General features: G+C 44.9%; 1 long non-coding RNA gene across 1 annotated transcript; it reads left to right on the top strand.

Annotated features, from left to right (window-relative positions):
* The first annotated feature begins 12,206 nt into the window (after nucleotides 1–12,206).
* LOC140708648 (uncharacterized) lies at nucleotides 12,207–25,194 on the top strand. The gene is made up of 3 exons (XR_012088799.1): nucleotides 12,207–12,302; nucleotides 19,071–19,163; nucleotides 24,547–25,194. It is a non-coding gene; the product is annotated as an uncharacterized lncRNA (long non-coding RNA).
* The last annotated feature ends 237 nt before the right edge of the window (nucleotides 25,195–25,431 follow it).

A 25,431-nucleotide genomic window follows, 5' to 3' on the forward strand; every position in this document is an offset into this window, starting at 1 on the left:
CAGGCTGGAGAGCAGTGGCATGATCTCTGCTCTCTGCAACCTCTGCTTCCCGGGTTCAAGCGATTCTCCTGCCTCAGCCTCCCGAGTAGCTGGGACCACAGGTGTGTGCCACCATGCCTGGCTAAGTTTTTGTATTTTTAGTAGAGACATGGTTTCACCGTGTTAGCCAGGATGGTCTCGATCTCCTGACCTCATGATCTGCCCGCCTTGGCCTCACAAAGTGCTGGGATTACAGGCGTGAGCTACCGCGCCTGGCCTAATTTTTGTATTTTTAGTAGAGACAGTGTTTCATCATGTTGGCCAGGGTGGTCTTGAACTCCTGACCTCAGGTGATCTGCCTGCCTTGGCCTCCCAAAGTGTTAGAATTACAGACATGAGCCACCACACCCGGCCAGAAGTACTGTATCCTGTTTCCACTCTCATGGTGGTGAATTTTACCTTTTAGAAAATAATAGTTATTTTTTATTTTCTGATTATAAAAGTAATACATACTCATGAACGGAAATTTGGAATAAATAGCAAACTGAAAGGAAAGTGCCATGCAGAGATAATCACTATTAATATCTTTAATTTTTTGTATTCTTAAATTTTTTCGGCCGGGCGCGGTGGCTCAAGCCTGTAATCCCAGCACTTTGGGAGGCCGAGACGGGCGGATCACGAGGTCAGGAGATCAAGACCATCCTGGCTAACACGGTGAAACCCCGTCTCTACTAAAAAGTACAAAAAACTAGCCGGGCGAGGTGGCGGGCGCCTGTAGTCCCAGCTACTCCGGAGGCTGAGGCAGGAGAATGGTGTAAACCCGGGAGGAGGAGCTTGCGGTGAGCAGAGATCCGGCCACTGCACTCCAGCCTGGGTGACAGAGCCAGACTCCGTCTCAAAAAAAAAAAAAAAAAAAAAAAAAAAAAAAAAAAAAAAAAAAAATTTTCATGAAGTAATGCACAATTGCTGTAAAGATTTGCAATCACATTGAGGCATTATAGAGGACATCTTTTATTTTTGCTCATCTAGTATCTATTCTCTCTTCTGGTAACACCACCTGATTTCCCTTTGAGGAACTATCTCTCTTCCACTTTCCATTCATGTGTTTCAGATGGGACTGAGCCCACCTCTGAGCTCCAGAGACTAGCCAAGACCCAGGCTTGGCCAGAGTGATGATGAACCTGGCAAGGCTAATGGAAATCAATTCTGGAACTTTAGTTGAAACTATTGGGAAAGAGAGGTTCCCTTTCTCTACTGTGACTGACACCTAACAAATAGAATATGGTGGAAGTGATGCTGTGTGACTTCCAAGGACATAGCGTCTATTCAGTACCCCCTTTCTTGAATCACTTACTCTGGGGGAAGGCAGCCACCATATTGTGAGGCCACCCAAGCAACCTTGAGGAGAGGACCCTGTGAAGAAGAACTAGGGCATCAGCCATGTGAGTGAACCACTTTGGGGTTGTTTGTTTGTTTGTTTTGTCACCTGGGTTCTGTCACCCAGGCTGGAGTACAATGGCATGATCTCCACTCACTGTAATCTCCACCTCCCAGGCTCAGGTGATCCTCTCAACTCAGCCTTCCAAGTAGCTGGGACAGGTGCACATCACCACATCTGGCTAGTTTTTGCATTTTTTGTAGAAACAGGGTTTTGCCATGTTGCCCAGGCTGGTCTCAAACTCCTAGACTCAAGCAATCCACCCACCTCAGTCTCCCAAAGTGCTGAGATTATAGGCATAAGCCACTGTGCCTGGCCAGAGTTAGCCACTTTGACAGTGGATACTCCAGCCTCAGTCAAGCCTTCAGATGACATCTTTATTGCATCCTCATGAGTGATCCTGAGCCAGAACTGCTCAGCTAATCTGTTCCTGACCACAGAAACTTTGAGAGATAATAAATGTTTGTTGTTATTTTAAGCCACTAAGTTTTTTTATTTTTTTGTTTTGTTTTTATTTTTTGAGATAGAGTCTCATTCCATTGCCTGGGCTGGAGTGCAGTGGCGCAATCTCTGCTCACTAAAACCTCCACCTACCTGGCTCAAGCAATTCTCCCAACTCAGCCTCCCAAGTAGCTGGGACTACAGGAGTGCACCACTATGCCCAGCTAAGTTGTGTATTTTTAGTAGAGATAGAGTTTAATCATGTTGGTCAGGCTGATCTTGAACTCCTGACCTCAAGTGATCCACCTGCCTTGGCCTCTCAAAATGCTGACATTACAGGTGTGAGCCACCATGCTCAGCCATAAGCCACTAAGTTTTGAGGTAATTTGTTGTGTGGCAATAGATAACTAATACAAGGTTAGTTTAGGAATCCAAACCTAAGCCAATCAGCACGTGGCATTCCCCTGTGAACTTTGCTGGTTCAAGAATAGATATGGGCCGGGCGCGGTGGCTCAAGCCTGTAATCCCAGCACTTTGGGAGGCCGAGACGGGCGGATGACGAGGTCAGGAGATCAAGACCATCCTGGTTAACATGGTGAAACCCCGTCTCTACTAAAAAATACAAAAAACTAGCCGGGCGAGGTGGCAGGCGCCTGTAGTCCCAGCTACACAGGAGGCTGAGGCAGGAGAATGGCGTAAACCCGGGAGGCGGAGCTTGCAGTGAGCTGAGATCCGGCCACTGCACTCCAGCCTGGGTGACAGAGCGAGACTCCGTCTCAAAAAAAAAAAAAAAAAAAAAAAGAATAGATATGTTACTAAATTGTCTCAGTTAGACCCAGGGACAGACTTATAAACAGTTGGGTAAATAGCTCTCTTCTACAACCCAGAAACCTGAAAACCTATGTTCAGAGTGTAGCTGGCAGCCATCTCATTATAAATAAAGCCCTCACTAGTGTACTTGATGAGTCTTAAGAAAGAAAGTGGCTGGGTGTGGTGGCTAATTCCTGTAATCCCAGCACTTGGGAAGGCCATGGCAGGCAGATAACTTGAGCCCAGGAGTTTGAAATCAGCCTGGGAAACATGGGGAAACCTCGTCTCCACAAAAAATACGAAAATTAGCTGGGCATAGTGGCACACGCCTGTGGTGGCAGCTACTCAGGAGGCTGAGGTAAGAGGATCGCTTGAGCCTGGGAGGTCAAGGCTGCAGCAAGCCGTGATTGCACCCCTGCATTCCAGCCTGAGCTACAGAGCAAGACCCTGTCTCCAAAAAAATAAAAGAAAGCCAACTTTAGGATGAATATAATATTGTAGATAGCAAATCAGATGGACCTAATAAATTGGGTCCTTGATGAAATTATTGAGCTACTGAAATAAATAACCATAAACCCTTCCTTAACTTTAACCTTCTGGTTATATGAACCAATACATTTCCTTATCATATTAGTCACAATAGCCTTCTTTATGTTAGCATTTGCTTTGATGGAAACACTTCCCAGTATTATCAAACTCTTTTAGTCGTGTTGTTTTAGGTATATCTTACGTAAGTTGTAAATAGCTGGGATTGTTTTATTTTCTCAACATGACTTTGACTTTGGGAGAATTTACTACGTGATCATAGCTCACTGCAGCCTCTGACTCCTAAGCTCAAAGGATCCTTCCCACCTTGGCTTCCTGAGTAGCTGGGAATATAGGCATGCACCACCATGCCTGGCTCATCCAACATTTTAAAATCTGGATCTTTCATGTAGAAATTCAGTTGCGTATCCACACTTTAAAAATTAGAGGCTCTATAATGTGAAGTCCCCTAATCTCACATCACTGAGTGGTGGCTGGCCCTTCCAGATGGGGTATGTACCCTCTGGTTCACCACAGTGCCCCCCATTCTGTGTCATTTTTCCAAAGTGGAGAGAATTTTAGTTTATATTTATGATCTCTCCTTGCACTGTTTTTTTTTATGGTAAGAATATCTGTTTCCATGACTCTCTTACTTTTATTGAAGACCCAAAAGAGCCGTATTTCAAGAAACGAAAGTAAAAATATCCACTTCTGCATTACCCTTCTGGCCCCTGTGGTCATTTGGGTGTGCATTTTCTGTCTTAATTCTGTTTCTCTTTTACAATTGGTTACATATAATTTGTTAACAATTATGTTATGAGTCACTGGTTTCTTCTTTTTTTTTTTTACTTTTTTTCTTTTCTTTTTTTTATTTCTTTCTTTTTTTTTTTTTTTTTTTTGAGACAGGATCAGGCTCTGTCACTCAGGCTGGAGTATAGTGGCGCGATCACAGCTCACTGCAACCTCTGCCTCCTGGGCACAGGTGATCCTTCTACCTCAGCCTCCCTAGTAGCTGGGACTACAGGCACATGTCACCACACCCAGCTAATGTTTGTATTTTTTGTAGTGACAGTTTCGCCGTGTTGCCCAGGCTGGTCTCGAACTCCTGGGCTCAAGTGATCCTCCTCCCTCCACCTCCCAAAGTGCTGGGATTATAGGCGTGAGCCACCACACTCTGCCCAATATTTTTAATGACCATCAAGAAACAGTATCTATAATTTTGCTCCCCTATAATTTTGCTTGCTACAGAAAATCTTTAGCAAGATTTTCTTTCTCCTCTGCCTTATACCTCACTTCTACTTTTGTTGTGATTTAGTTCAAGATTGTTATTCATCTTTCTTATTATGTCTCTTCTAAGAATTTTTTCTGACAAATTGCACTAAACATAAAAACCACTATCAACAACTATTTAACCTATACAGCTGTAAACGTTGTCAGTTTCTTTTTCTTTTTTTCTTTTTTTTTTTGAGACAGAGTCTTGCTCTTGTCACCTAGGCTGGAATGCAATGGCACAGTCTTGGCTCACTGCAACCTCCGCCTCCTGGCTTCAAGCAATTCTCCTGCCTCAGCCTCCCCAGTAGCTGGAATTACAGGCGCTTGCCACCACACCCGGCTAATCTTTGTATTTTTAGTAGAGATGGTGTTTCGCCATTTTGGTCAGGCTGGTCTCAGACTCCTGACCTCATGATCTGCCTGCCTCGGCCTCCCAAAGTGCTGGAATTATAGGCATGAGCCACTGTGCCTGGTATTTGTTTGTTTGTTTGAGACAGTCTTGCTGTATCACCAGGCTGGAGTGCAGTGGCATGATGTTGGCTCACTGCAACCTCCGACTCCCTGGTTCAAGCGATTCTTCTGCCTCAGTCTCCCGAGTAGCTGGAATTACAGTCACGTGCCACCACATCCAGCTAATTTTTGTATTTTTAGTAGAGATAGGGTTTCACCATGTTGGCCAGGATGGTCCCTATCTCCTGACCTCATGATCTGCCCGCCTCTGCCTCCCAAAGTGCTGGGATTACAGGCGTGAGCCACCGCACCCAGCCTACTCATCACTGTTTCTTATATATCACCCCTGCCCTTTTTTGAGCTTTTTATTGTAATTCATCTGTCATTTTGCTACAGTGCTTCCTTAAGGGAAAAAAAAGAAATCTCTGTTGATAGATGGTTTGCACTCCCTCAAAACTTGTGTCAGTTACTGGGCTATTCAGTTTCCCCTGAGCTAGGCCTCCCACCCCAAGGTTGCAGCATTCTGCTGGCCGGCTTCACCCTGAGTATGATGAGTGGCCATGGAACTGGCTGACGAGCTAAGACCCTGCTGGAACAAGAAAGCAAGGGAAGTAGTGGAGGCTTAAGGGACTTTGCTGATGTGATTTGACTGTTGTGCTGAGTCTTTCTCTTTTTGTCCCCAGTTCTCTCTCTTCTTGTTTGTTGTAGTTGCCTAAAATTAGTTGGAGCTCAGCTAGCCAATCTCTCTGGCTGCCTAGGTAAATTGCTATTTCAAAGAGAGTCAAGCATACCAGTGTAAAATTATCCTTTTTCCCTAAAATAGTAAACCCTGCTCCACTGTCATTTTGTATCTACTGCTGCATATGAGAAAACATGAAAAGTTATGAGTTTCTTTTTATCTTTGGAATACGGAAAAGTCACCAGACTCGGAATTCTCTTTATTCCTCTCTTTGTCACACCCCACCACCTTCTACCTATCAGTAAATCTTGTTAGTTCTACCTTCAATATGGAGGTCAGGCATGGTGGCTCATACCTGTAGTGCCAACACTTTGGGATGCCAAGGTGGGAGGATCGCCTGAGCCCAAGAGTTTGAGACCAGCCTGGGCACATGGTGATACCCTCATCTTATATAGCTGAAAGAACACTTAATGGGCCATAGGCACGTGAAAGATGGTTTCATTCAGCAGCTCTCTTACACTGTGTGTCTCTGTCTCGGCTACCTCTTCTGGCTCTGTGACTCCTGCCACTCCCACACACAGCTGCACAGCCAGCTTTCCCTACAGGTCAGCAGCTTAACACTTTCTCTGGGCACAAGCATGCCTGTACAGCATCAGCAGGGCAGTTATACCTTTTACAGACAATTGTGGCTCTGAGCCAAGTGATGAGCCTTCCCATGTTATGGCTATGTAGCTGTGATTATATAACAAGTAAAGTTATGCACCTGCACTCCAAACTTGCTGAGTCATGCAGGATGTTTACCTTGGCCCATGCCTCCCTTGCTGCATTGCAGCCATGTTCCTTACACAGGAGGATCCCTTGAGCCCAGGAGTTTGAGGCCAGCCCAGGGAACATAGCAGAAGCCTGTCGCTTAAAAAAAAAAAAAAAAAATTAACATATTTTTAAAATTTAGGAAGCTACTAGGGATGGAATCCTCCAAAATAAGAAGCAAACCAAGAAGGAGGAAAAATATGGCACAAAATGAAGGGTACAACCAAAAGAGAGGTATAAAGTAAACCACTAGGATGGTGGTAAAGGGAGATACCAATGAGACAGTGGTATAGGCCTAGAGAGGAATGAATACAGATTGGAGCAGGCCAGAAGGGTCTGGAATAAATTTCCAAAGAAAGATTCAATTAATAGATTACGATTGCTAGAAAAACACTTGTTAGATCCCGGTGTCTGGGTCCAGCCATGCTGAAGTCCGAGGGGAGTGGGTAGGTGAGCAGAAAGAACACTTGATGGGCTGTAGGCAGGTGAATATGCTTTTATTTAGCAGCAGCTGTCTTACATGGTTTACTCAAACTAGCTCTTTTACATTGTCCACCCTGTCTCGGCTGCTTAGTCTGGTACCTCCCACATACCTGTGCAGCCAGCTCTCCCTTGTCTTCAGGGTCAGCAGCTTAACTCTTTTTCTCTCTGGGCATGAGCAAGCCAAGCTGTGTCCTGGCTCCCTCCTGTCCATCTGTAAAATAGACAGCTTTGGCTCTCTCTCTTTCTCTGGGTACCAGTATGTCCTCCATGTCAAGCCATGTTGAGCTGAGCCAAGCCCCCAGATCCCCCGTACAGCATTAGCAGGGCAGACAATAGTGGCTCAGAGCCAAGTATGAACTTACACAAATAGGTTATATAACAAGTGGACGTGTGCACCTATGCACCAAACTCACTGAGTTACACAGGCCTTGGATATCCACCTCGGCCTATTCCTTGGCCAAAGCACATCCATATGTACCTTACACTCCACCCCCTAGGCTGAGGGAGACATAGGCCTTGGACACACAGGTTTGATACACAGGTTTGGCACACAGGCCTGACATATAAACTTTGGGCATGCAGGTCCGATACATATACAGGCTTGACACATAAGCCTGACACACAAGCCTTGGGCACACAAGCCCAATACATACATAAGCTTCTGGGCATGCAGGCCCCTTGCATACATAAGCTATGATAAACTGCCCAGCTATTGGCGCAGATTACCTTAGGTGTCACCTCCTTGGTGATTACCATTCACATTGCCTTAACTTTAGCTTATTAACTACTTTGCCCATACCTGCTTTCAAACTATATGGTGTCAGTACTAGCTCGGACTGCACCAGCAGTAGCACCCCAGCTGGACCCACTTGTACATGATACCCTATTAGGAATGGGGGAGGCCCTTCCTAATAGTGAAGGCTTAGGGTCTAGAGGTGCCTCGGGCCCCATGGCCTCATCTTGCATTAGGACTTCAGGTCCCAAAACCTCTTGTAACTCTGCTGTTAAGGAACTTGCATTCAGCATACTCTGCTGCTCTAAGTAAGTAGGCGCTGCACTTCGCCAAAATGGATGTCTTCACTGTCCCTGTCCAGGGATCATTATCCATGAACACACCCATCCCGCTATTGGGTTAGTTGTCAGCACAACGACTGTAGCCCGTACTGCCATGCTCTTATGAGCCTGAAGGGCAGAATATGCAGTTACTAACTGCTTTCCAGTCTGGGGTGGTGGTTACGCATGAACACACCCATCCCACTATTACTAACTGTGGGATGCTTTTACTATTACTAACTATTACTAACTGCTTCTCTGTTAATGAACACTGGAGGTCAGCTCTCTTCCACAGCTGCTTCCAAGCGCTCATGCACTGATACAGTCCCTAGCCAAAACTATCTGTGGTTACATGTACATCTAGTGTAAATGGGCACCCTTGGTTTACTACCCAGAAAGGCTGTCTCAGCCTCATCATCCCAGTCCCAGGCAAGAGGAGTGCTGCCACTTTTAAACCTGCAAGAGAATCAGAGGTTAACAGAACATTATTAACAAAACCACAGCATATGGCGGGGCTATACAATAGCCCATCAGCAACACTATGAAAGTCCATTGTCGGGCCTAGCGCGGTGGCTCATGCCTGTAATCTCAGCACTTTGGGAGACCGAGGCGGGCAGATCACAAAGTCAGGAGTTTGAGACCAGCCTGGCCAATATGGTGAAACCCCATCTCTACTAAAAATACAAAAATTGGCTGGGCATGGTGGCTCACACCTGTAATCCCAGCACTTTGGGAGGCCAAGGTGGGCGGATCACGAGGTCAGGAGATTGAGACCATCCCGGCCAAATGGTGAAACCCTGTCTCTACTAAAAATACAAAAATTAACTGGGTGTGGTGGCACGTGCCTGTAGTCCCAGCTACTTGGGAGGCTGGGGCAGGAGAATCGCTTGAACCCAGGAGGCGGAGGTTGCAGTGAGCCGAGATCGTGCCACTGCACTCCAGCCTGGTGACAGAGCGAGACTGTCTCAAAATAATAATAATAATAATTAGCTGGGCGTGGTGGCGGGTGCCTATAGTCTTAGCTACTCAGGAGGCTGAGACAGGAGAATTGCTTGAACCCAGGTGGCAGAGGTTGCAGAAGCTGAGATCGTGCCACTGCACTCCAGCCTGGCTGACAGAGCAAGACTCCACCTCAAAAAAAAAAAAAAAAAGAAAAAGAAAAGAAAAAAAAAGTCCACTGTTGCCCTCCCATGAAGGCAAACTGTTCCTGGCTCTCTGGACAAGAAGTCCCAGTTCTGTTGTCAAGTGGTCCAGCAAGTCCGTGACAGACGGTACAGCTGCCAAGCCCTACAAAACATCCACCCTCAGAATGTCTTCAGGTATGGGAGACACATACACAGTGCATAAGTGGAGAGCCAAGCAGCCGATGCCAAGATGCAAAGACCCAGATTTTGCTTTCACTGACCAACTTTCATAGCTGTTTATGCAGCTCTGCCCAGAAACTTATCCGGGTTCAGAGACCAGTGGATTGCCAAATCCACATGTGGCTCTGGTTGTCCAGTGCCCCGCAAGCCGGGCACCTTGGCCAGATCTCTTATCAAGCAGAAAAGGCTTTACCCTTCCGCCAACTGCAGCAGGTACTCTTTGAACTGGAATGCGCGGGCAGGACTGGGTTGCGCAGCAATGATCCTTCTCGCAAATGACTTGCGCTAAGTCTGTACACAACTGCAGACATTAGTTGCTTAACTCCCGCAACTCAGCGGGGACACGGGCATCATAGGAAATGTGTTCCACCACAATGGGGGAGTCTCTGGGCCTCCTCTTGGGGCCCAACAGCTGTTCATGCTCTATTTTCGGACGGACTACCGGGCGGGCCTGCAACGGAGGTTTCTCCTCCCTGCGCTGCATCCTGCTGGGACTGGGCATTCATTTCCCTCAGCACAGTCGCAAATGCCCATCTGACTCTGCTGGCAAAGGTATGTTCCTTTCAATGCTGTGCATTTGCAGGTGCTTCAGCGCCTTCTCCACACTCATGGGGGATATGGCCACTGCCTCCCATGTTTCCATTGGGGCTTATCCAAGCAGCACCACTAGGACCAGGTACCACAGCTCATGCTGTGGCTACATAGCCCACCCGGGAGCCCTCAGGGGCTGAAGACCCACTCACCTCATTCCTTCCTCGTCACCAATTGTTATATCCTGGGGTCTGGGTCCAGCCCATGCTGAAGTCTAAGGGCAGTGGGTGGATGAGCAGAAAGAACACTTGGGTGGCCAGCCATAGGCAGGTGAATTTGGTTCTGTTTAGCAGCAGCTGTCTCACACAGCTTACTCAAACTAGCTCTTTTAAACTGTCCACCCTGTCTTGGCTGCTTAGTCTGGCGACTCCCACACACACCTGTGTGGCCAGCTCTGCCTTGCCTTTAGGGTCAGTAGCTTAACTCTTTTTCTCTCTGGGCAGGAGCAAGCTGAGCTGTGTCATGGCTCCCTCCTGTCCGTCTGCAAGACAGACAGCTTTGGCTCTGTCTCTTTCTCTGGGCGCCAGCACACTCTCCATGTCAAACCATATTGAGCCGAGCCCAGAGCCCCTGTATAGCGTTAGCAGGGCAATTACACCTTTTACAGACAATAGTGGCTCAGAGCCAAGTATGAACTTACACAAAAAGGTTATATATATAACAAGTGGAGGTGTGTGCCTGTGGGCCAAACTCACTGAGTTATGCAGGCCTGGATATCCACCTGGGCCTATCAACCACAGCACATCCATATACCTTACACCACTGTTTTTAATGTATCAAGAGCAGATTTATATAACTGGAGTAAGTTTGGGGTTAAATTAATAATAAATAATTAAAAAGACAAATAAATGAACAAACAATAACCCCCGGAAAAACAAAAATATAAAAGGGAAAGTAATCATACTATAATATTAGCATGGATAAAAATAGCGTTTTTCAGCTGGGTGTTGTGGCTCACACCTGTAATCCCAACACTTTAGGAGGCCGACGTCAGTGGATCACCTAAGGTCAGGAGTTCGAGACTAGCCTGGCCAACATGGTGAAACCCCATCTCTAGTAAAAAAAAAATACATAAATTAGCTGTGGTGGCGGGCACCTGTAATCCCCGCTACTCAGGAGGCTGAGGCAGGAGAATCGCTTGAACCCTGGAGGTGGAGGTTGCAGTGAGCCAAGATCGTGCCATTGCACTCCAACCTGGGTGACAAGAGCGAAATTCCATCTAAAAATATATATATATAGCATTTTTTACTTCTACTTCCTGCCACTTTGTGAAGAAGGTGCTTTGCTTCCCCTTTTCCTTCCACCGTGATTAAGCTAGGAGAGGATATGCCTGCACAACATGGCAGATAATCAATGGCGGGCCTGAGAAACTGAATTTCTATACACATCAGGGGCTGAGAGGATGCTCCAGGTGATAGTGAAGCTAAGCTCCAGCAGGACAATTGGAGCATGGAGTATACCTTCAATTAGAAAACCAAAACAATGTGAACTGTTGAAAACTGCTGTCACTGATTCTCTCCAAGCTGAGGGAATACACAAGGTCACTGCCTCCCACGAAAAGCCGCTCTTGACATTCATCCAGCAGGATTGTGTGGAGATCAAGAAATCCAAAAGGGCTATGAAATATTGATGTTCTGTTCAGTTTCAAGACCTCTGAAATGCAAAGTGATATGTACACTAAACACACGAGAAAATGCAAACACCTTTATAACACTTTTCTCATAGCTCTATTTTCATCCCTATTGGAAGCAAGTCATTAACATTCATTTTATCATAAATATAATGGCAATGAATTTTAATGTGCACAAATTAAAATATTTTATAAATAAAAAATAGCATTTTATTGACTATCAAATTTTTAAATAAAATTAGTAAAGAAAGCTGAAAAAAAAATAGTATTTTACATTATTCAACTTATGGAACTATTTGACTCTAGATTATATGATTGTATAACCTGAAAAAACTAATTACAAAATATTTTATATCATTCTATTTAGGGTATTAGATAAAAAAATTAAATAACTCATAGTGACTAAGCTGGTTAATTATTGCCCTTAAATGGATATTAAAAGCGAATTTTTCTCCTTGATAAAGTAACTAGCAAATGATTAAATGTTGTGAAAGTGTTTCCTGGTATGTGGATTCACTGAATTCCTTTGACCCACTTAAACAGAACATGTGACATTCATGAAATAGTAACTTAATAACTTTAAAACAGCTGTTCTGTAGCTCCAAATTAATTTAGCTTTTCTCTCTCAACATGTCTACTTTATGAGAAAAAAGCGTGAGAAATGAGTTGTTCTTTTGCTTTCAGGCCCTGTCCTACCATGAGCTGAAGAGGCAGCAGCATACGTGTTTGGAGTTTAGTAGGGACTGAGAAGCCGGGAAAAGAACTGCCTGACCAAAGGTATTGTTTCCACCTGACTTCCAAGATGTCAGAAAATTCTCCCTGGTAGATACTCTTTTATACGTGGACATTAGCTATTGTTGTTAAAATGAAAACAGTTTAAACCTATTAAGTTATCATCACCTATTAATAATTTAGACTATCAGCTTATCAGATTTATCAACTAGACTTGTAGCAAAATACTGTTGTTAAATAGCACAGAAACAGGAGAGCAGAAAGAATTGTCTAAGTCTGCACTGTCCAACAGAAATATAATATGAGCCATATAAGTTGAAATTTTCTAGTAATTAGCAAGTAAAAAGAAACAGGTGAATTTTTTTCTTTTTTTTTACTTCCTCCTCTTCCAAGGTGAAATTATTTTTAATAACATATTTTTTGTTAACCCAATATATCTAAAACATTTTTAAACATAAATCAATATAAAATTTATTAAAGAGATATTTTGCATTTTTTTTTGTACTAAGTCTTTAAAATCCGGTGTATGTTTTATACTTACAGCACATCTTAATTTGAACTAGACACATTTGAAGTTCTTAATAGCCACATGTGGCTACCATATTGGACAAGCAGGTCTAAGTCAGTGGTTCCCAAAATGTGGTCCCTGGAGCAGCAGGATCAGCATCACCCTAAAACTTGTTAGAAATACAAATTCTCAGGTTCCACCCCAGACCTACTTACTGAATCAGAAACTCAGATAGCTGGGCTCAGCAACCTGTGGTTTAACAAGCCTTTCAGGTGATTCTGATGACATGTTAAATTTCACAATCGGCAGCCTAAATTATGGGGAACTGGTTTTTCTTTGCTAACTAATACATTTAACAGGGTTCAAAATTCAAAAAGTACAAAAACATACACAGTGAAAATCTTCCTTTCCTGCCAGGCACAAACCATCTATCTCCCCTCCCTAGAGGCAACCAAAATGTTATGTTGGTAGGCAGCTGTCATGCTGGACCCCTATTGACTTCAACAGGAATGGCACCATGTTTGAGAGGCTGAAGACGAGATGCAGAGCCAGTGAATGAGACACACGGTTTATTTAATTAATTTATTTACTTTTTGAGACGGGGTCTCACTCTGTCACCCAGGCTGGAATACAGTAGTGTATTCATGGCTCACTGCAGTCTCAGCCACCTGGACACAAGCAATCCTCCTGCCTCAGACTCCTGAGAAGCTGGGACTACAGGCATTAGTTCTGGCTAATTAAAAAAAAAAAAAAAATTATAGAGGTGAGGCCTCACTATGTTTCCCAGGCTGAGACATAGGGTTTATTGAGGAGACTTACATACAGGGCAATCCTGTGGTGGCAGGCTGGACAGGAGAACTGCATTTGCTTATAAAAAGCCTACTGACTGGGCGCGGTGGCTCACACCTGTACTCCTAGCACTTTAGGAGGCCAAGGCAAGTGGATCACTTGAGGTCAGGAGTTGGAAACCAGCTTGGCCATCATGGTGAAACCCTGTCTCTATTAAAAATTCAAAAATTAGCTGGGCATGGTGGTGCGTGCCTGTAATCCCAGCTACTTGGGAGGCTGAGGCAGGAGAATTGCTTGAACCTGGGAGGTGGAGGTTTCAGTGAGCTGAGATCGTGCCACTGCACTCCAGCCTGGGCGACAGAGCAAGACTCCATCTCAAAAAAAAAAAAAAAAAGCATACTGGTTATACAGCATTTTCACTTAGCATTCTCACCCTAGCAACCTCCACCTGGCAACCTTGATTTAACCCAAAACAAAGGGCCTCGATCCCCTGTATGGCCCGCATTCCATGGGATGAGATGGGGCTTCCTATGTTCCTCATAGGTAAGGAATGAATCTCCTGATTGGCAACTCCCAGGTTCCTTTTGTTTGTTTGTTTTTGTTTTAAGAAACATGTTTATTTTCTGTCAAACTTATTTCCATGTGGCTTATGAGCCTGTAAGACAACTTGGTGGTTGTTCCTACCCATTCAAGTGGCCTGAGCAGTGGGAGCTGCAGACCAGGCTTCTGTGGCAGGCTGAGCTCTCCAGTCTTCAGTAAGGAATTGCTGAATAGGCACAGAGGGCACCTGCCACCTTCAGATCAGTCTGCACCCTCAGGCGGAGGAGCAGTGAACTCAGGAGCCAGAGCCGTCCACTTACCCTGAAATTCCTCCTTGGTCACAGATTTTTTTCAGCAACAGCCTGCTCTTCCTTTTCATCTTTTTTTTTTTTTTTTTTTTTTTTTTTTTTTTTGAGACAGAGTCTCACTCTGTTGCCCAAGCTACAGTGCAATGGTGCTGTCTCAGCTCACTGCAGCCTCTGCCTTCTGGGTTCAAGTGATTCTCCTGCCTCAGCCTCCCAAGTAGCTGGGACTGCAGGCACGTGCCACCACGCCCAGCTAATTTTTGTATTTTTAGTGGAGACTGGGTTTCACCATGTTGGCCAGGCTGGTTTTGAACTCCTGACCTCAGGTGATTCACCCACCTTGGCCTCCCAAAGTGCTGGGATTACAGGCATGAATCACTGCACCTGGCCTTCCTTTTCAACCTCTTGAGGATCTCTGTAGAAGCAGAGAGCAGGCCTGAGCTCCCATGAGTGTTCACAGGAGATGGTGCCATGCATGCACAGAAGTTCCCAAACCAGAATCCATCATATCAAACCCATAAGTTAAATCCTTTGTTGTTGCATGGGATGGCAATGTCCCCATAGCACAGAGGAGAATCTGTGTTGCACAGAGCAATGGTAGATAGATTAATATAAGTTGCCTCTGTGACAGGCTGGTGATCATTGTTGGAATCAATAACCACCAGAAGCTGTGGCTCCCAGAAGGCTGCCTGGATCTGGTTAGTGAAGGTTCCAGGAGTGAACCGATCAGCAATTGAACTTTAATTGAGCAATTGAGATTCTTTAGCTCAGAGTTCCGAACACACATTCTTCTTTTTTTTGAGACGGAGGCTGGAGTGCAGTGGTGAGATCTAGGCTCATTACAATCTCTTAAGACTTGACTGGGGCTAGAGAATCCACCTTCAGGATGGCTCACTCACATGACTGTTAGCAGGAGGCCTCAGTTTCTTGTTGGCTCTTGGCTGAGGGCCTCAGTTCCTCACTACAAGTACCTCTCCATAGGGCTGTTTGAATGTCTTCACACCATAGCAGCTAGTGACTGATCCAAGAGACAGCAAGGCAAAAGCCACAAGGTCTTTCTATACACTTGCTTTTGAAGGGACATACCATTACTGTTGCAATTTTCTAGTAGTCACACAGAGCAAATCTGGTATAATATGAGAGGGGACTACAAAAGGGTAAACACCAGGAGGCAGGGATCACTGGAGGCCATCTTGGAGGCTACTGTATGGCAGATGTGCCTAACAGCAATAATTTAAGCATACCCTGAGAATGACCCTATGGCCTAAGACGAACGTGTGTTCGGATGGCCCAGCGCAGTGGTTCATGCCTGTAATCCCAGCACTTTGGGAGGCCAAGGCGGGTGGATCACCTGAGGTCAGGAGTTCGAGACCAGCCTGCCCAGCATGGTGAAACCCCATCTCTATTAAAAATATAAAAATTAGACTAGGCGCCGTGGCTCACGCCTGTAATCCCAGCACTTTGGGAGACCAAAGTGGGCGGATCACGAGGTCAAGAGATCGAGACCATCCTGGCCAACATGGTGAAACCCTGTCTCTACTAAAAATACAAAAATTAGCCAAGCATGGTGGTGCACACTTGTAGTCCCAACATACTAGAGATGAAATTACTGAGAGGGCTGGGCACGGTGGCTCATGCCTGTAATCCCAGCACTTTGGGAGGCTGAGGCAGGCGGATCATTTGAGGTCAGGAGTTTGAGACCAGCCTGGCCAACACAGTGAAAACCCATCTCCACTAAAAATACAAAAATTAGCCAGGCATGATGGTGCACACCTGTAATTGCAGCTACTCAGGAGGCCGAGGAGGAGAATCACTTGAACCCAGGAGGCGGAGGTTGCAGTGAGCAGAGATTGCGCCACTGCACTCAAGCCTGGGTGACAGAACAAGACTCTGTCTCAAAAAAGAAAGAAAGAAAGAAATTACTGAGGGAGTATGTACATTTAAAGATTTGATGAATATCACAAAATTTCCCTGCCAAAAAAAAAAAAAAAAAAAAAGTCATACGGATGTACACCTTCGTGAATAGTGTTGTTGGAGACTTTGGATGCTCCTTTCCTCACTTTCACTCCAGTTCTGATTAATGAAGAATACATATTTAAAAAATGGTCAAATGGGAACTGATATACAGTTCTGTTAATATGCACAAAACTCTAGTACTCCTGAATTGTAGCTTACCTTAGGTCTGAGGTTACAATTGGGCATCTTACTTCCAGTGTGACTCCAGATCTTATGACCCACACAATCATGCATTCTTGCAGATAAATCAGTAAAAACAAAATGCAATTTCCTTCTTCTTATAAGTTAAAGTCCCATATTTGATTATTTTCAATTTTTTTTTTTTTTTTTTTTGAGACGGAGTCTCGCTCTGTCGCCCGGGCTGGAGTGCAGTGGCCGGATCTCAGCTCACTGCAAGCTCTGCTTCCTGGGTTTACACCATTCTCCTGCCTCAGTCTCCCAAGTAGCTGGGACTACAGACGCCCACCACCTCGCCCGGCTAGTTTTTTGCATTTTTTAGTGGAGACGGGGTTTCACCGTGTTAGCCAGGATGGTCTCGATCTCCTGACCTCGTGATCTGCCCGTCTCGGCCTCCCAAAGTGCTGGGATTACAGGCTTGAGCCACCGCGCCCGGCCTTTTTTTTTTTTGAGACAGAGTTTTGCTCTTTTTGCCCAGGCTGGAGTGCAATGGCACGATCTTGGCTCACCACAACCTCTGCCTCCTGGGTTCAAGCGACTCTCCTGCCTCAGCCTCTTGAATAGCTGGGATTACTGGCATGTGTCACCATGCCTGGCTAATTTTGTATTTTTTAGTAGAGACAGGGTTTCTCCATGTTGGCCAGGCTGGTCTCAAACTCCCGACCTCAGGTCATCTGCCCACCTCAGCCTCCCAAACTGCTGGGATTACAGGCGTGAGCCATTGCACCTGGCCTTTTTTTTTTTTTTTTTGAGATAGGAGTCTCACTCTGTTCCCCAGGCTGCAGTGTAGTGGCAGTCTTGGCTCACTGCAACCTCCACTTCCCAGGTTCAAGCAATTCTCCTGCCTCAGCCTCCTGAGTAGCAGGGATTACAGATGCATGTCACCACACCTGGCTAATTTTTGTATTTTTAATAGAGACAGGGTTTCACCATGCTGGTCAGGCTGGTCTCAAACTCCTGACCTCGTGATTTGCCTGCCTCGGCCTCCCAAAGTGCTGGGATTACAGACATGAGCTACTGCTCCCGGCCAGTAATTTTTCTTTCTTTTTTTTTTTTTTTTTGAGACGGAGTCTCACTCTGTCACCCAGGCTGGAGTGCAGTGGCATGATCTCGGCTCACTGAAACCTCCACCTCCCGGGTTCAAGCAATTCTTCTGCCTCAGCCTCCCGAGTAGCTGGGATTATCGGCATGTGCCACCACGCCCGGTTAATTTTTGCATTTTTAGTAGAGACAGGGTTTCACCATGTTGACCAGGTTGGTCTCAAACTCCTGACCTCATGATCCGCCCGCCTTGGCCTCCCAAAGTGCTGGGATTACAGGCATGAGCCACTGTGCCCGTCTAGCCCCAATTTTTATTTGGCCTGATGAGTCTGGTTTCCAAAAACAGTAGCTAAATCTCACTTTAGAAATATACCCTGTTGCTCAGACATGGTTTGAAAAAGAATTGATTGGGGACTGAAAGAGTTCATGTCTACGTCACTGTTTTTTTGTGTGTTTGTTTGAGAGGGAGTCTGGCTCTGTCACCCAGGCCGGAGTGCAGTGGTGCAATCTTGGCTCACTGCAACTTTCACCTCCTGGGTTCAAGTGATTCTCGTGCCTCAGCCTCCCAAGTAGCTGGGATTACAGACAAGTGCCACCATGCCCGGCTAATTTTTTTTTTTTTGAGACGGAGTCTCGCTCTCTCGCCCAGGCTGGAGTGCAGTGGCCGGATCTCAGCTCACTGCAAGCTCCGCCTCCCAGGTTCACACCATTCTCCTGCCTCAGCCTCCCGAGTAGCTGAGACTACAGGCACCCGCCACCTCGCCCGGCTAGTTTTTTGTATTTTTTAGTAGAGACGGGGTTTCACTGTGTTAGCCAGGATGGTCTCGATCTCCTGACCTCATGATCCACCCATCTCGGCCTCCCAAAGTGCTGGAATTACAGGCTTGAGCCACCGCGCCCGGCCATGCCCGGTTAATTTTTATATTTTTAGTAGAGATGGGGTTTCACCATGTTGGCCAGGCTGGTCTCAAAGTCTTGACTTCAGGTGATCCACCCACCTCGACTTCCCAAAGTGCTGGGATTACAGGCATGAGCCATCACACCCGGCCCGTACTTCATTGTTGATCTTCTGGTCCCCTTGGTAGATAAGGAAGTCAGGCCAGACCACTGTTGCCAATGGTTATACATATTAAACCATATTCCTTGAAGTATGTAGCTACAAAGATGGGATATTGGCTCACCGTTACATAGTTATTGATGCCAGGGTATGTTTATAAGGTATAAATATACCATTTTACTTCCCTGATTGAAAACTTCTGATGATTCATCATTGCCCAAATCATAAAGTGTATATTTCATAATATGGCTCTCACAGCCCTTCACAATCTAATCTAAACCTACTCTTCAGCCTCTTTCCTTATTCCCACCCTACCTCTGATGTCACTCCCCTATTTCTTGAAATTTGGGTTGTTGTTTTTTCTTTTTTTTTTTAAATAGAGATGGCATCTCGATGTGTTCTCCTGGCTGGCCTTGAACTTCTGAGCTCAAGTGATCCTCCCACCTCAGCCTCTCAAAGTGCTGGGATTACAGGTATGAGCCACCATGCCCAGCCTATTTCTTGAAATTTGGTCTCCAACCATGCTAAAAAACTGGTCATTGCCTAATCAGGTAAGACATGATGAATCACACTCTCCAGGCTCCTGAAGTAGCCTACCAATATTGGGAATACCTGTTGACTCTGATTACTCAGACTATATCCTGCCTGGGCTGTCAGGCAGCTCAAAGTTAAATTTTTATTTTTTATTATAAGAGACATGGCCAGGTGTGGTGGCTCATGCCTGTAATCCCAGCACTTTGGGAAAACGAGGCAGGCAGATTGCTCGAGTCCAGGAGTTCAAGACCAGCCTGGGCAACATGATAAAACCCCCATCTTTACCAAAAAATACAAAAATTAGCTGGATGTGGTGGTGCATGCCTGTCGTTCCAGCTACTCAGGAGGCCGAGGTGGGAGGATCACCTGAGTCCGGGAAGTCAAGGCTGCAGTGAGCTATGATCATGCCACTGCACTCCAACGTGCATGACAGAGTGAGACCCTGTCTCAATAAAAAACCGAGAGAGACAGGATCTTGCTATGTCACCCAGGTTTGAGTGCAGTGGCTATTCACAGGTGCTATCATGGTGTATTACAGCCTTAGACTCCTGGACTCTAGTGATCCTCTCATGTCAGTGACCAGAATAGCTGGGACTATGGGCACATGCCACTGCACCTAGCTTTTATAATTAAATTTAGTGCCTACTCACTAACTCTTATTACTAACTCTTAGTAGCCTAATTAACTTTTCTATTTCTTTGGACCATATTTTTGTTGTTATATTTAAGACTACTTCTTTAAATGATAAAATAAGTGAGATATAGAAAAGAAGAAAAATATTTTGAAATGTTATTTTAAAATTTTATTTATTTATTTATTTATTTTTGAGAGAGTCTCTCTCAGTCGCCCAGGCTGAAGTGCAGTGGCACAATCTAGGCTCACTGCAGCCTCTGTATCCCGGGTTCAAGCAATTCTCCTGCCTCAGCATTCCAAGTAGCTGGGACTACAGTGCGTGCCACCACACCTGGCTAATTTTTGTATTTTTAGTAGAAACAAGATTTCACCATGTTGGCCAGGCTGGTCTTGAACTCCTGACCTCGAGTGATCCGCCTGCCTCAGCCTTCCAAAGTGCTGGGATTACAGGCATGAGCCACCACGCCTATTTTTTTTTTTTTTTTAAAGAAATACATGCAGTTGTTAAAAAAGAAAAAGTACTCAAGTGTATAAACTATACAGTCACACATTCTTCCCTAACTCCACTGCCCAGAAGTACCTAGTTAAGCTTAATATATATGCTTCCAGATTTTTCATATAAGCAGCTGATAAATCTCACACATTGCTGGTGGGAATATAAATTGGCACACTATTTTGGAAAACTGTTTGGCACTATCTACTAAAACTAAATATATACATAGACACAATAGTCTCACTCCTAGGCATATATTCTGCAGAAATGTAGACATCTGTGAACTAAAAAAAAAATAAAAGTAATGTTCATATAAGCATGATTTCTTAGTAGCCCCAAAGTGGAAATAAATAAATTGTGGTATATTCAACTTGAATATATCTCATAAACAATAATGACCAGAGAAGCCAGACAAAAGAAAATATGCTGTATGATTACATTTCTGTAAAGTTCAAAACAATCCATAATGGTAGAAATCAGCAAGTAGTTACCTTTGGGGAGATGGCTGTGACTACGAGGATGTATAAGAAGGCATTTGGGCTATTAATGGGTGTGATTGCATTGTGATAATTTATTGAGCTGAACACTGATGCAGTAAAAAGATATTGATCTCATTATTTTTAATGGCTCCAGAGTCTTCCATTGGATGGATGTTTACTAATTTAGTTAACCATCTCTCTATTGATTGCACATTTACGTTAGGTTTTTAGGTTGTTATTCCTATAATAATGCTGTGATGAACAACCTTGTATAACTTCTTCCATTTTTATGAATATATCTGTAAGATATATTTCTAAATAGAGAAACTGATGCTTTACAAGAAATACGTGCTGTAAATGTTGTTAGATATTGTCATAAAACCCTGCAGAAAAAAAACTGTAACAATTTGCATTTTCACACAGGACATGGTTGCCTAATTTCCATAATCTGAAAATTCACTGAGTAGTGTTGGTGTTTTACGTTGCTGCCTTTAGTAGGTGAAAGCATTTTCTCACTACTGCATTCATTCTGGGTTTTTTCTTTCTTTCTCTTTTCTTTTCTTTCATTCTTTCTTTCTTTCTCTTTTCTTTCTGTCTTTTCTTCTCTTCCTCACTCCCTCCCTCCTTGATTTCTCTCTCTCTCTTTCTCTTTTTCTTTTTTTCTTTGACAAGTTCTTGCTCTGTCGCCCAGGCTGGAGTGCAGTGGTGCAATCATAGCTCATTGTAACCTCTAACTCCTGGGCTCAAGTGATCCTCCTGCCTCAGCCTCCTGAATAGCCAGAACTACAGGCACTCGCCACTGTGCCTGGCTTCTCATTCGTATTTTTAAATTATTGGTGAATTGAAATTTTTTTTTTTTTTTTTTTGAGATGGAGTCTTGCTCTGTTGCCCAGGCTGGGGTGCAGTGGTGCGATCTTGGCTCACTTCAAGCTCCCTCTCCCGAATTCACGCCATTCTCCTGCCTCAGCCTCCTGAGTAGCTGGGACTACAGGCGCCCACCACCATGCCTGGCTAATTTTTATATATTTTTAGTAGAGATGGGGTTTCATCGTGTTAGCCAGGATGGTGTCTATCTTCTGACCTCGTGATCCGCCTGCCTCGACCTCCCAAAGTGCTGGGATTACAGGCTTGAGCCACTGCGCCTGGCTGAATTGAAAATTTTTAATGTTATTAGCTGTTTGTTATTTGTTATGGGTTTCTTATTTACGTTGTTCTCCTTTTTTCCCCTCTAGGGAGTTGTTTGCTTCTAATATATATTAAGAATACTAATCCTGGCCAGGCGCGGTGGCTCATGCCTGTAATCCCACCACTTTGGGAGGCCGAGGTGGGCGGATCGCTTGAGCTCAGAAGTTTGAGACCAGCCTGGGCAACACAGTGAGACCTGTCTCTACCAAAGAATTTAAAAATTAGCCAAGTGTGGTAATTTTTACTGGAAATTAAATTAATTACTGGAATTCCAATAAATAAATTCCTGGAAATTTCTCACTGGAGCCCGGGAGGTCAAGGCTGCAGTGAACACTCTAGCATGGGCGACAGTAAGACCCTGTCTCCAAAAAAAACAAACAAAAAAAAGAGGAGAGAGAGAATACCAATCCTTTATAAAGTGGTACAAAATATGTTTTCTGGGTATCATTTGGAATTTGTCTTCATTATTGGTAATTTTTGACCTAAGAAAAAGTAGTTTAAATTTTTATGTGTTCTGTTTTAGGCTTTCAATGTTTTCTAGTATCTTCTTAAGACTGGAAGGCCAGTAAGCAAGTTTTTCGGAATTTGTCCCCATGCTGACATTTTGTGTCAGGTTTTTCCTGGAACACAGTGTACCCTTTGCATGTTCCAAGGGAGGAGATCAAGGTAATATCAGACAATTCCTGCCCACACATCCCGGGCTGGCCTCCCAGACACTGGACTGGGGCAGATAAGACAAGCGGTCTAGCTCCTCAAGGCTTTTATGAATGGCTCTTTGATACTGGCCTCTGAAGCCTTTGAAATGGGTCAAGGCAGAACATTTACTTTTTATCCAAGAGTTGCATTATACGCTACAAGAGAAATCACAGCTTATTCACTACTCAGTTACATTTTCAAATTGAGGTTATTAGATGTTATCACCCCAATGATCCTGTGCCAGTTATTTTTTAAAGTCATAACATTTGAAATGTAACAGTATGTTCCCTTTCCCTTATGGTTTAAGAGAAAATGATGTTCATAAAATGAATCACCCATCCTTTACTCCCAAAGAAGCATTAGAGTCTCCAGATTTCCCCTCTCCCAATTCTGCTTTTGCAGGGTTCTAGCTGGAAGGGTCTCACTCACGGACCAGCTCGGTGTCAGGGCTCTCCTGTTGACAAGTGTAGCTCTAGCCATCTTCCACTAGAGCCACTGTGGTTCCTCCAGCTCCTCCCAGGACGTTCCAACCCAATTCTGTACTTTTCCTGACTTTTAGAAGGTCCCATAAAAATGTTCCAGCCTCAAAAAAAAAAAAAAAAAAGTTAAGACTGGGCAGGGTGACTCACACCTGTAATCCCAGCACTTTAGGAGGCCAAAGCGGGCAGATCACATGAGGCCAGGAGTTCAAGACCAGCCTGGCCATCATGATGAAACCCTGTCTCTACTGAAAATACAAAAATTAGCCAGGCATAGTGGTGCATGTCTGCAATCCCGGCTACTCAGGAGGCTGAGACACATGAATCGCTTGAACCCAGGAGGCGGAGGTTGCAGTGAGCTGAGATTGAGCCACTGCACTCCATGTGCCACCATGCCTGGGTAATTGTTTAATTTTTTTTTTTTGGAGGCAAGGCCTGACTATGTGGCCTAGGCTCATCTCGAATTCCTGGCCTCAAGCAATCCTCCCCACTCAGCCCTTCAGTCTCTGGAATTACAAACATGAGCCACAATGCCTGGCTAAAATGAGTACATTTTATCATATACAAATTACATCTTAATGAAGGTGATTTTTTTTTTTTTTAGATGGAGTCTTACTCTGTCACCCAAGCCAGTGCAGTGGCACAATCTCACCTCACTGCAACCTCCACCTCCTGGTTTCAAGTAATTCTCCTGTCTCAGCCTCCTGAGAAGCCGGGATTATAGGCGGCCACCACCATGCCTGGCTAATTTTTGTATTTTTAGTAGACATTGGGGGGGGTTCTCCATGTTGGCCAGGGTGGTCTCGAACTCCTGACCACAGGTGACCTGCCCGCCTTGGCCTCCCAAAGTGCTGAGATTACAAGCATGAGCCACCGCGCCCAGCCAATGAAGCTGAATTTTTTAAATGCTGGAACCAAACTACCTCACTTTTTCTTTATTTTTCAGACACTGTTAAGCTGTTAAGGTTGAACTGTGTCCCCCAAATGATATGTTGAAATCTTATCCCAACTATCTCAGAATGTGACCTTACTTAGAAACAGGGTGGTTGCAGGTACAAGCAAGTCAAGATGAGGTCATACTGGATTAACTGGGCCCTAATCCAGAGACTGTTGAAATAAGAAGAGAAAATTTGGACACAGAGACACAGACACATGGGAAGAACACTATGTAGTTTTTTTGGTTTCTTTTTTTGAGACTGAGTCTCGCTCTGTCGCCCAAGCTGGAGTGCAGTGGCGTGATCTCGGCTCACTGCAACCTCCACCTCCCAGGTTCAAGTGATTCTCCTGTCTCGCCCTATCTAGTAGCTGGGACTACAGGTGCATGCCTCCACGCCTGACTGATTTTTTTTATTTTTAGGAGAGACGGGGTTTCACCGTGTTAACCAGGATGGTCTCGATCTCCTGACCTCGTCATCCGTCCATCTCGACCTCCCAAAGTGCTGGGATTAGAGGAGTGAGCCACCGTGCCCAGCCGAAGAACGCTAAAGGAGGCAGAGACTGGAGTCATGCGTCCACAAAACAATGCCAAAGATTGCCAACAACTACCAAAAACTGGGAAGAATCAAGGAGGGATTTTACTGCTCTCTCAGCTCTCCACCAAATGAGGATACAATGAGGCAACTGCTGTCTGCAAACCAGGAAGAGTGCCCTCCCCAGACCCCAGATTTGCTGGCATCTTGATCCTGGACTTCCCAGCCTCCAAAACTATGGGAAATAAATGTTGTTTAAGTCAAAAAGAAAAAAAAAAGTAAAGTAAGTTTCTTCCCCTAGGACCTTCAGAGAGAGCATGACCCCTCAATTTTGGACTTCTAGCCTCCGGAACTGTGAGGGAACAAATGTCTGATGTTTAAAGACACCCAGGGCCGGGCCTGGTGGTTCATGCCTATAATCCCAGCACTTTGGGAGGCCAAGATGGGAGAAATTGCTTGAGGCTAGGTGTTCAAGACCAACCTGGACAACATAAGCAGACCCTGTCTCCATAAAAACAAGCAAACAAAAAAAAAAATTAGAGGCTGAGGCGGGTGGGCCGCTTGAGGTCAGGAATTCGAGACCAGCCTGGCTACCATGGCAAAACCCCGTCTCTACCAAAAAAAATACAAGAATTAGCCAGGCAAGGTGGTGTGCCCCTATAGTCCCAGCTACTCGGATGGCTGAGGCAGGAGAATCACTTGAACCCAGGAGATGTAGGTTGCAGTGAGCAAAGATCCCACCACTGCACTCCAGCCTGGGTGATAGAGCTAGA

Source organism: Chlorocebus sabaeus, chromosome 16 (assembly GCF_047675955.1).
Source record: "Chlorocebus sabaeus isolate Y175 chromosome 16, mChlSab1.0.hap1, whole genome shotgun sequence".
Classification (NCBI taxonomy): Eukaryota; Metazoa; Chordata; class Mammalia; order Primates; family Cercopithecidae; genus Chlorocebus; species Chlorocebus sabaeus.